This window comes from Gorilla gorilla, chromosome 4 (genome assembly GCF_029281585.2).
Source record: "Gorilla gorilla gorilla isolate KB3781 chromosome 4, NHGRI_mGorGor1-v2.1_pri, whole genome shotgun sequence".
NCBI lineage: Eukaryota > Metazoa > Chordata > Mammalia > Primates > Hominidae > Gorilla > Gorilla gorilla.
In genome coordinates, this window is record NC_073228.2 from 129,465,997 (window position 1) to 129,477,875 (window position 11,879).

General features: G+C 36.0%; 1 long non-coding RNA gene across 1 annotated transcript in view; it reads left to right on the forward strand.

Annotated features, from left to right (window-relative positions):
• LOC109026890 (uncharacterized) overlaps positions 1–11,037 on the forward strand; it is a 108,506-nt gene extending 97,469 nt beyond the window's left edge. Inside the window, exon 4 of the long non-coding RNA XR_002005943.3 lies at positions 10,024–11,037. This is a non-coding gene — a long non-coding RNA (uncharacterized lncRNA). The remainder of the gene's footprint in view (positions 1–10,023) is intronic.
• The last annotated feature ends 842 nt before the right edge of the window (positions 11,038–11,879 follow it).

Below are 11,879 nucleotides of genomic sequence, written 5' to 3' on the forward strand. Positions count from 1 at the left end.
GATGACCCCAGGTAAAGTCAAATGAGGGACTTCAAGCATAAAAGGCACAGTCTGAGCAAGGATGGGAGGGGTTGGAGGTATGGAGTAGTTGCTGCTCCTGACAAGGGGTCATCAGTGCAGTTTAGTGACTTATGACATTTTGAGTTACTCTCTTCACATGCTTTCATTCCATTTTTTCAGTTATGCCATATTCCCATTATTCAATCACAAGTAGCATTTTAGAAAGAAGAAGGGAAGAGCCAATTTATCACATTTTTTATTTCTATTATTAATGCAAGGGGTAACAAAAGTACAGTAAATATTGTCGGTGATGGAAAACTCAATGCTACTGAGTGGAAAATAACTACTCATTAGATAAGTTTTCCAAAAACATATATGTGGTGAAGAAAGCTTTTCTTTATTATTCTATTGTATTTACACAGCAAGTTTATAATTATATGTTACATTCACCAAATGGAGGTCAAATGGTCCTGCTGTCTTTTCTCCCCTTGAATAATAACTTAATATGAAAACCCAAACTGTAAGAACTATTTTATAATGGTGGAAGAATAGAGAGTATAGATTCACTGGAAAATCAGGTTTAAAGATAAAATTTCAAATTAAATAACCATATTAAAATGACAGTAAGCGACTCCAGGGCATGCTTTGCTGGGCTATTAATATATGCCTCGAGCAGCTGAAGACACCCAAGGCGTTCATTAATAGACACTAAAACACACCCTGTCATGCTTTAATGCTAAATTAATTAAGCAATAACGTGCCCCATATGAAGGTCTTTCCTGGTCCAGCAATTACTGAATGGAAGAAATAAAGATATTGTCAGACACTGCTTGACCAAACAACTATTAGTTTGCATAAATGAACATAAATATGTTTTTATAAAGTACTATTGGTTTTTGTTTTGTTTTCATTTTGTTTTTTCTTGATCCAAAGGTAAGATAAAGTTAGGACAAAGAAGATTAATTTTTAATACTGTTAGGCCATACTTGTTTAAGGCATTCCATTTCAAGCTTAAAAATATAAATGTATGCCTGATGAATTTGGTTTCACATATTTTTTATTTGAATATTAGTCTGATCACTGAGCCATAAAAGTAGGCACTCAACAAAAGCAGATTCAAAATACACATGTACTTTTTAAAGGAAGCAAGTGACTTTAATGTCACTTAGTGATGGTCAACTGACTTTCTCCATTGTACTCACAAATTCTCTCCATTAATTCTTGTTTTTATCAAATTTCTTTACTGCTGAATTTTTCTAAACTTAACTTCAGATGAGAAAAAGCTCTTAAAATATTTTAAATAATAATTGCCTTATAAATATTGATGCCACTCTTCACAGGAAAAAAAGATAAGAAAATTACATTTTAGAAAATATATTCAGCATATGATATAGAATATATAATTCAGCTTTCTCCCCAATTTCAAACCAGGACTTTACATACTCACTTTAATAACAAAGTATTAAGAAATTTTACTTTGTTAAAGTAAATATTTTTAAACAAGATATATAAGTTGGAAACCTACAGAATAGATTATTTTATATTAGATGTTAAAATTTAAAAAACTTCATGACAAAAAACACTATGAACCAAGTTTAAAGACAAATCACACACTAGAAAATGTTATGTGCAATTCAACTGACATAGAGCTAGTATTCATAATACACAAACAATTTCTATAAATCAATATAAAGAATCCAATAGAAAAATGGAAATTATATGGAGAGGTAATTTATAGAAGAAGAAACCTGGATATGCCAATAACCATACAAAGAGTTGCTCACGCTCACTGGTTCTCACTACAAATTTAAATAAGGAAATACCATTTCATATTTACCCCACTGGCAAAACTGAAAGTGTCTGACTGCTGATGGGAATGTACAGCTGCAGCAGCGAGAAATTTGACAATTCCTATTGAATTAAATAAACATGTATAAACCACAGTACTCAGCAATTCCACTTCTAGATATATTCAATGTGGAAAATCCAACACAAGTACACAATGAATCTTGTGTAAGAAGGATAATTTTAGTACATATTCGAAGTGGAAAATTGGAATGAACACAATTATTTATTAACGAAGAATGAATAAACTACCAATGATTAATCAAGAGGAATATATTAAAGTAATTAAAATGAAAAAGTCCAAACTATAATACTAAATGAGTATTTCATCAAAGATTATGTACCAGATGACAGTATATATAAAAATGGTAACTATAAATACTATATATTTTTATGGCTACCTATGTAGTGAAAGTATAGAATCATTTTAAGATATTTTTTAAAAACTCTAAATTTAGGACAATAGTTGCTACTGGGGAGAAAAGAGCTTGAAATGGGAATGTAGAAATATACCAGAGACTTTACCATTTTATGATGCAAAAATGTCAAAATGATAACATGTCTTAAATTTGCAGGAGAGTACATAAGAATTTGCTAAATATTTTGGGGTTAAGTAATTCAGAAATGAAAATTAAAAATTAATAGAGGTACTTAGAGTTTAAAGTAATAAATGCTGTATCAGACATCTTCAAAAGCATTTATAAGAAAACATTTTATGATGTATTTTACATTATAGATATTTTAAATTTAATGAAGGAAAGTGCTGTTCTCTTGGATGACTAAGTAAGCAGGAATTTTGTGCAGTTATGATTAGAACCATTGGACCCAGCAAGAAAAGTATGCTTGATCAACAGATAATTGGGAGAAAGGCTCTGGATCCCATTTATCAATTCATTTAGCAATTACAAATTGATCGTCTGCCATGTTCTTAGCAACAATCCAGGTGCTAAATATCTAAACAGACAAAAGTCCTTGCCATCATGAAACTCACATATGCATAGGTAGAGAAAGAAAACTGGCATAATAGATAAGCAAAATTTGAAGACAATGTGTGCATACAGAAGGAGGGCGAGTAGAACATGGCTCCAAGGGTAGCAATATGAGGGAGCGCGGGTGGAAGCATGTTGTGGTATTAAAGAGAGGGTGGCCAGGATAGTCTCATTGAGAAGCTGACTTCTTGGCAAAGACTTAACAAAGAGTTGAGGGGACAATCTATATAGGTATATGGAGGGCCAGTTAGGCAAAAAAATCAAGGCAAAGGCCCTGAGGCGGGAATATACATGACTTATTCAACGAAAAGCAGGAAGACAAATGTGGCTGAAGCAAAGAGAAATAGAGTAAGTAGATGGTATCAGAGAGGAAACTGGCCCAGAAAACACCACAGAGTAAGAGAAGAAATGTTGAAAGATATTTGTTTCCTTTGACATTTTCATCTGGGAAGGTGTATGCCCTTCTACCCATCTCAACACTCTTTCTAGGGTCTCTCAGTTCACACTTTGTTCTTTCTTTGATGGAGGTAGCAAAATAGGAGTGATGAAGAGGATGCTGTCAGACTCTAGAGAAGGAAAAGACATGACAAAGATGACCATTGCCTTGGCTTGTACTTTTCTCTGCTTGCCTCTTCACTTTTAACTTCACAACCCTAGAAAACTGTTTCTCTAACTTCACAGTTATAAATGTTTGGTAAAATTGGGCTGGATACATACAATTTCTGTTTACAGGTGTCTTTTCAAGCACATGTCACTTGAAGTGTTCATAAAAAGGAAACATTGGAATTTGAGTATTGGGAAAAATAATTGCTGCATCCTTTGATGAAACTAATTGGTTAGGGGACCTTCAGAGAAGCTTTTTTTTTTTTTTTTTTGGAAAATAAACAGCAATAAAATTTTATCCTAGCTGATTCTCATTCTTTTCTACATAGATGTTAAGTACCTTTTAGTTTCTGAAAAGGAAGATTGTATTCCTGTCTGATGTGACTATTACATTGGTGCACAAGCTTTAACCTTCCAATTTAAACTTTAGTTATAACTACTTTCTACAGCATAGAAATGTCGAGTGCTGGGTTTTTGTTCACTATTGTAGAATGCTCATTGAAGAGGCACTTGGGTACATTTTGTTCAAAGTCAATGGGACTTCCATCAGTGCAAGATTTCAGCAGTGTCTACAAAATGAACATTTGGTCTGATGTAGCGTGCTGTGACCCACAGCTGCAACAACCAGCTGCGTCTGCTCAAACTTCAGCCATCAGCCAGCTCAGTCGTATAACGGAATCTTAGTCACAGAATGCCTCCATAACAATGGCTTTAACAAGGTCATTTTAGAAAAAGAAACTATGCTTAGTATGAACAGTTGCAAAAATACAAGACTTCAAGGGACTTTGAGTATAACAAAAATGAGATACAACTGATGTTTTACATGGACTAAAGGCAGACAAAGCATGAAAAAAATAACCTTACTTTGCAGTTTAATCCAATACTATTTTTAATGCATAAATTGTAGACTAGCAAATGGAATCACTACTGACTCAAGGAATAAAGATTAGGAATATACAAAATACAGATATCCATACAAACTTGAATGGTTGAGATCTCAAAATTTTACAAGGTGGATTAGATTTGATACCTAAGGAAACTTCTAAGGATATCAGAAACTAACACAAGATTTGGAAATATGTTGGAAGAGAAGGTTTAATTCACATGAGAAAATATGATTATAGTGTCACTAAACATTAAACATATATTATCATCTTTGTACTAATAGCATAAAGTATAGAATAACTGTGTTAAAAATTTGGAAAATGTCCCTGTGACTAATGGGTAATTCTAAAAAAGAACTGGATAGTGCAAATCATTCAACATCCAAGTGAAAAAGTACTTTGATTCTAAATTACTGGACTTTGTTTTTATAAAAAATATTACAGAAGTAGAGATATAATTTCTCACTGCAGTATCACACCAGACCACTCTGGATATAAATAGTCTGTTGGGAAGTGACCAAAGCCACTTTGTTCATTTCCTTTTATCATATTCTGTATGGCAGATAGCATATCCTTTCACAGAAAGAGATAGGTAAGTGCCGTAGGCCTTCCCCGCAGTTATTTTGATGTGAGGTATAGAGATACAAGGAAAACAAAAGTCAGACCAAATCTGGTATTCATAAAAACACATGGTTGGGTGCAATGGCTCACACCTATAATCATAAGACCTTGGGAGGCCAAGGCTGGCCAATTGCTTGAGCCCAGTAGTTCAAGACCAGCCTGGGCAACAAGTCCCGCCCTTCCAGTTCAAACCGATGTAAATCTTACGTGTATTGGTTGATGTATTACGTCTCCCTAAAATGTATAAAAGCAAGCTGTACCGCAATCACCTTGGGCACATGTCCTCAGGACCTCCCGAGGCTATGTCACAGGCACTTCCTTAACCTTGGCGAAATAAACTTTCTAAATTGATTGAGACTTGTCTCCGATACTCTTTGGTTTACACCCATCTCACCAATATTTTATAATAATTGCATTTTAACAATTATTTCCTGTTATTCCAGGTTTGTATTATATATTTGACAGCTTGGTTAGTTGACAAATATTCTGTAAAGTTTTCTTATATTTCATGGTGAGGTGTGAATTTTAATAGCATCGTTTGGCAATCTTTGTGGCTATTTAATGTTTGTATTTAGTTTCACTTTATGTGAAATTAGTATTACCGGTTGTATAGTTTTCTCTGTAAGAGAATTTTGAACAATACTACTTAAAAATAGTGCCTTTTTGTTAAGTATATTGCAGTTAATATTAAAGTCTTTTTTCTTAACTCAATCTGAAATTCTTACTTATAAGCAGGGTCTATTAGCTGATATATTTAGTCTTAATGCTTCATCAAGGACTCAGCATGGCATCTTCTTTAAGGGCACAGGCTTTTACTTGAGATAGATCTGGTTTCAAGTCCAAGTTCTACTGCATGCTAGCTCTGTGTGAATATTAAGCAAATTCGTTAATCTCTCTGAGCCTCAGCTTCTCACCCCCTCCCAATAACACCCACATTTAAATGAGAAAATAAAGTTTTTTTACACTTTAAATTTCTGGTGGTTCTCTCCTTCTTTGCGTCCCACCCTTCCTTTCTTTCTTTACTTCCTTCTTTCCTTTTGTATTCATTCTTTCTATATGTACTATGCTTGCTTTGCCTGTTTGATAAAAAGATTTAAAAATCACATTTGTGGGAAGTCTAACTTATTTTTTTTAAAGGAAAGATTAGCTAGAAAATTTCCATTTGTTTATGGAAAAATCAGAAAACAAAAACATCAACATTCTCAATATTTAGTTTTAGAAATGTTTATCTATGAGTCATTTCAGGCAGGGAAAAAAGGACTGAATTCACCACAGCCTGGACATCACTTACAGCTGGTAACATTTGGTGTCAGCTGTTATAAGGATGACCGAGTTACTTCCAGGAATATTCTCCCTCCAGAATGCAAAGAGGCTCACCAAATAATGTGCTTCCTTCTTTGTGGTAGGAGATGAATAATGTAATAATTTGTCTCTTACTTTGGAGAGGACATCTCAACACGCCCCTGACCAATGGAACTCCCACATTTTTTACTGATGTGGTAGGCCCATGAGTCTTTATAACATTTCATTCACATTCTCTCAGCTCTCAAGCTAAAAAGGCTAAGTTCTTCAGTATGTTAGCCAATTACAATTTAGCTGGCCAGGTTATCCTAATATCATTGATGTAGTTAACCAATGTATTTTGCAGGACATCCAGATGGTCCTGATCACTTTGGATTATATTATGGCAGAAGGCAGGGGAGTTTTCATAGCTCTGGAGTAAATGCATAATTGTACATTGTTGCCTCTTTCATGTGAATACACATTATAATCTCACTTTCTGATTAAAATAGATAAAAGTATTCACCAAAGTAGTATTTTAAACCATAGACCTGAGGTTATGTTAAGTGGTGCTGGAAAAATAACACATCTGGAAAAGCAATTGCAATTAAGGCTGCTACTTAACTGGGTTTGTGTTGGCCTCCTGCATCCTTCAGTATCCAACATGTTTCTTTAGTGGCCAAACCATTAACTTAAATTGAAACAAAATGGGGGCCACCACTCTGAATCTTTAGATCTATGCTATCCTATAAGACAACCACTCAGTACACCCAGTAGCTATTTTGATTTACATTTAAATAAATAACATTTAAAAATTATTCCATCATACTAAGCCATATTTTTAGTGTTCAATAACTATATTCATTATTTTAGAATGTTCTGTTGGACTTTAGATCCTTAATGATAGCACACTATTGTCAGCCATTCCCTTACTCTGGAATGCAATATTGTTTATTTTTTATGTTTTAACTTTTTAAGAGATGGGATCTTGCTCTGTCACCTAGGCTGGAGTATATTGAAGCAATCATAGTTTGCTGCAGCCTCAAACTCCTGGCCTGAAGTCATCCTCTTGCCTTGGCCTCCCAAAGTGTTGGAATTATAGGTGTGAGCCACTGCGCTCAGCCCCATAATATTGTTTTAGATTTATTATTTTGATTGGGGGAAGAGAATGCAGTCTTAAAGGCTTCTATTTGCACTTTCCCAGTATGAAAGTTCATGTACTGAAGGCCAAGGATCCAATATGGGGGATGAACCAGTTATGAAGTATGTCAATCTCAACTGAACATTCAAAAATTAGGAATATGACCAATGGATGGGCCAGCCAACCCAGTGGATCCACTATCATCTAGATGTTGGTCAAGACTTTTTTTTATTGCTTGGCTCCCATATGTCTCCACTCTACTGGAGAGCCATGGTGACACTTTGCTTCATAAGGTTTCAGTGTTAACTTGGCTTCTATGCCCAACACTTGTAGAAACTTTTGGCTAAGTCCCTTCTCAGTGTACAGTTACCTGAGTAAATGAATGCAGGTCTCACTACGAAAAGACTGAAGGGATCACTACAGTGTACACTGTAGTGTACACTGTATCGTGGGGTCCTTTCTCAGATGCTATGTCTGAAAATCAGCTTGATTCAGAAACTTGACAATGGATTATTATTAGGACAAGAGTTCCTAACCTCTGGGTCATCCACTCTTGCTCTTTCCAGATGGCTGAAAATGAGTAGTATTCAAGTTGGCTACCCGTATATTTTGCCTTTAGGAATGCATCTCCATAATTGCATCTCCATGGTTCTCCAGAAGTCAGGTCCCCTTGATTGTCATTCCAAACCTGCAACTCATTTGTATTGAGTTGTATTGGCTTCCCGCATACAAGCATTGCCATTTGGTCCTTATTGTTTGTATCCTATATGTTCTGTAATGGCCTTTCCTACTGTCATCCCTGGCTAACAGGAGAGAGATATCACTGAGTTTTTATTGATATTTGTGCTCCCCTGACCAGTGCATTTGTTATGACCTCTCCATGAAACATAATCACTTGATGAGACTTTCAGCTTTACCTAATACAGTTGACCCTTGAACAACTCAGGGATTAGAGGCACCAACCACTGTGCAGCGAAAATTCTTGCATAATTTTGACTACCCATAATTTAACTACTAGAGCCTGCTGTGGACTGCAAGCCTTACCAATAACAGTCAGTTAACACATATTTTATGTATGTATTATGTACTGTATTCTTACAAGAAAGTAAGCTACAGAAAAGAAAATATTATTCAGAAAAATCAAAAGGAATGGAAAAATATATTTACTATTCATTAAGTGAAAGTGGATCGTCGTAAAGTTCTATATCCTCATGGTCTTCACATTAAGTAGGCTAAGGAAGAGGAGGAAGAAGAGAGGTTGGTCTTGCTCTCCCAGCAGTGGCAGAGGCAGAGGCAGAGGCAGAAAAATAAATTGCGTGTAAGTGGACCCACACAGTTCAAATCCATGTTGTTCAAGAATCTATTCTAGTATAATCACTTCCTTGAGTCTTTGAACTCCTTACTCCACTGCCTGCCAAGACAATTCTGGCATTTCAATGATGCAATATAAGTCATCAATTTCCAATGCTTTTAGGAGCCATCTTGTTACTTAACTATCTCCTGGGGTATTTCCAAGGATATTGTATCTTGTATATCTCAGGATAGTGCTACTGTACAAACTCTCCCCTATGCAATTCTATAATCTGACCTCCTTAATCAAGGACCCTCAGAATTGAGTTGTTTCCTATACATGCTGGCCAGTTCTTGTGGCTCCTTTAGAATATCATCTTTTTTTTTTTTCCCTTGGCTCACACGATCCTAGCTGGGTGATACAGTGACTTTACCCAAGTTATAAGCCCTAACGGCCAGTGGGTAGGGGTGCGACAGATCTTGAGGTTGGTATTGTCCTCAAGTAATGGGGAAAGTGCTAGGAATTACTCTTCCCCAAGGAGAACTCCCCTGCCCAAGGAAATGACCTTCTTCTGCATTCAATGAAAAGTAAGAGATATGTCTCTAAAGGGTCATCTCTGTGCCTGAGTTCCCTGTGGATCTTCTTAAGTCTCAGTTTCAGTTGTCTTGCAATTCAACTTCTCCCTCTGCCCAGTCCTGGTTCCCTTATGTTCTCATAAATGCTGCCTCCCAGGGAACTCTTCTGTAACCTCTCTGCATGCACATTTCTGTCTTAGGGTCTGTTTCCCAAGGAAGCTGAGCTAAGAAGATGTGTAAGCTTTATTTGTAATCATTTCCGATTGTATACCCCTTTGATGTAAACCCCACCTAATTGCAGGCAAAACGCTGAAATTCATTTGCCAGTAGTAACACCATAATGTCAGAGGCCAAATATAAAAGATAAATCAATGATTGTGTGAAATGCTGCAAGTGAGAAGAGTTATGTAATGTATCCAAGAAGAATAATACTAGCAGAGTGTGTTTGTTTGCAGAAGATGGATGAGGGAGTTGTAGGGGGATATTAAAGAAAGGAATATGGGAAGAGAATTGGCATCAAAAAGGTTTTATGTGAAAGAACAATAGTTAAAATGATGAGAATGCAATGGGAAGCCTGATTAGAGGAGTAGCGCCTGATCAGAGGAGTAGCGCCTGATTAGAAGTCACTCAGGTGGCAACATGTGAAAAGACTGTCAGTCAAGAAAGCTTATAGGTGTTGCACTGCAGTCTATTCAGCCTAGATGAGAATTGATAGAACACCTGGTGCTTTATACTCTTGGCTGAGCCACATCACACCTTATTAATGGTGTATCTATTCCCTTTCTTCCCTCAGCAAAACATTAAAAACTTGAGATGAAAGCATGCCATTCTAAAACATATTTGGCTCAAAGAAAAAGATGCTTCCCAGGACTACAAAAGACCTTTCTTTAATGAAACTTTAATTAAACTTTGCTTTAATTTGGATCACAACGAAGAAAATAAGGACTTTTCATCTTGCCCCATGTGGAAAGTATCAGTGTCTCCTATGAATAAAATTTTGGAATTTAAATGTCTTGCAATCTTTCAGGACCTTTAGTCCCATTGATAATTGACTATGACAACAAAATCAATTGTTTGCAACTAAATTTACAAACATATATTTTTAGGATGGATACATGTACCAGAAATACATTATTGTGTGCCCTCTAAGGTGTTATTAGTAACAATGGTAATTAGAGGGAACAAAGGCTGGGAAAATAAAATTTGGAGGAGGCTATAAGCCAGTTCTTTAGGGTTAATGAAACAATAGTTGACATCATGTTTTCCCTCCCCAAAGAAGCCACCAAATGGCAACACATAATTAGTATGAAATAACACTATTCAGAACAATTCTTAGGTGCTAAATACTTTAAGTTATCTACAAAGAACACATATTTGAAAAACGTCAACTTCAGAAAAGACTCAAATAGAGTGTTTGAATATGTGTCATGTTTAGAATCTGGTCTGTTTCATAGAGAATGTTCTTGCTGTCAATACCACTGTGTGTTACCTCTTCACTGGGAAGGAGTCCATATGTCTCACATTTGCCCTTGACCACAGACACCTGCCAAGAAGAGACAAGAAATGTGTCCTCATTTGTACAGATGTACAGAGAAGAAAGCTCATCATTTTCAAAAAAAGAACTAAAATGCCTTCTCTGTACTGAACATTATGTGTGTGGATTACAGAGTGGAATAAGAGGGATGCAACCTGGCCTTAATAAGTGAGAGGTGTTCATGGCACATGTATACCTTTGTAACAAACCTGCACATTCTGCACATGCATCTCAGAACTTAAAGTAAAATAAAAAATAAAAATAAAGAAGTGAGATGCGTTGTCCATGGGTACATTTTCCCCAAACACACCGGGCAGGACAAAAACTGGGATTTTGTTTTCAAACCTAGGAAAGGAGCCTGCAAACAATGATTCTTGGGCCAAATCCAGCTCTCTGTTCTTGTAAATAAAGTTTTATGGGAGCATAGTCATGCTCATTTATTTACATATTGTCTATGACTGATTTCGTGCTACAAAGGCCAGATTGAGTAGTTGTCAGAGAGGCATTATGGCTCACAAAGCCTAAAATTAGTTATTGTTTGGCCTTTTACAAAACAAGTTTGAAAACCCCTGGTCTAGGTGAAGAAAAGCACATTTAGAAACAGATCCTACCTATCTGTCCTGTACCCAACATAGCAAAGCAATATAATAGCCAGAGGAGTCACTCAAAGGCCTAGGCACATGTAGCTTGTAATTTAGCTTAAATTTATGAAAGCTTCTGCTCAGAATAATTCCTTTAAATGCATGTCCCATTCCTTTTGGCTTGTCACACACACACACACACACACACACACACACATTGAATGCATAATTACAACTTGCATTACTATTAGTGCACAATCACAAAACTGTTACCATGCTATTAATTTTCCACACGTTCTATTAACTTCCTAATGGTAGCTGTGTTACTCATCTCTTATGCTGTAAGTACAGTCATGTGTTGCTTAATGATGGGAATACGTTCTGAAAATTTGTTAGGCCATTTCATTATTGTGTAAATATCATAAAGTGTACTTGCACAAACCTAGATGGTGCAGCCTACTACACACATAGGCTGTACTCTAGGGTCTCCAAGCCCCAGGCTTCAGAGCAGTACTGGTCCTTGGCCTGTTAGGA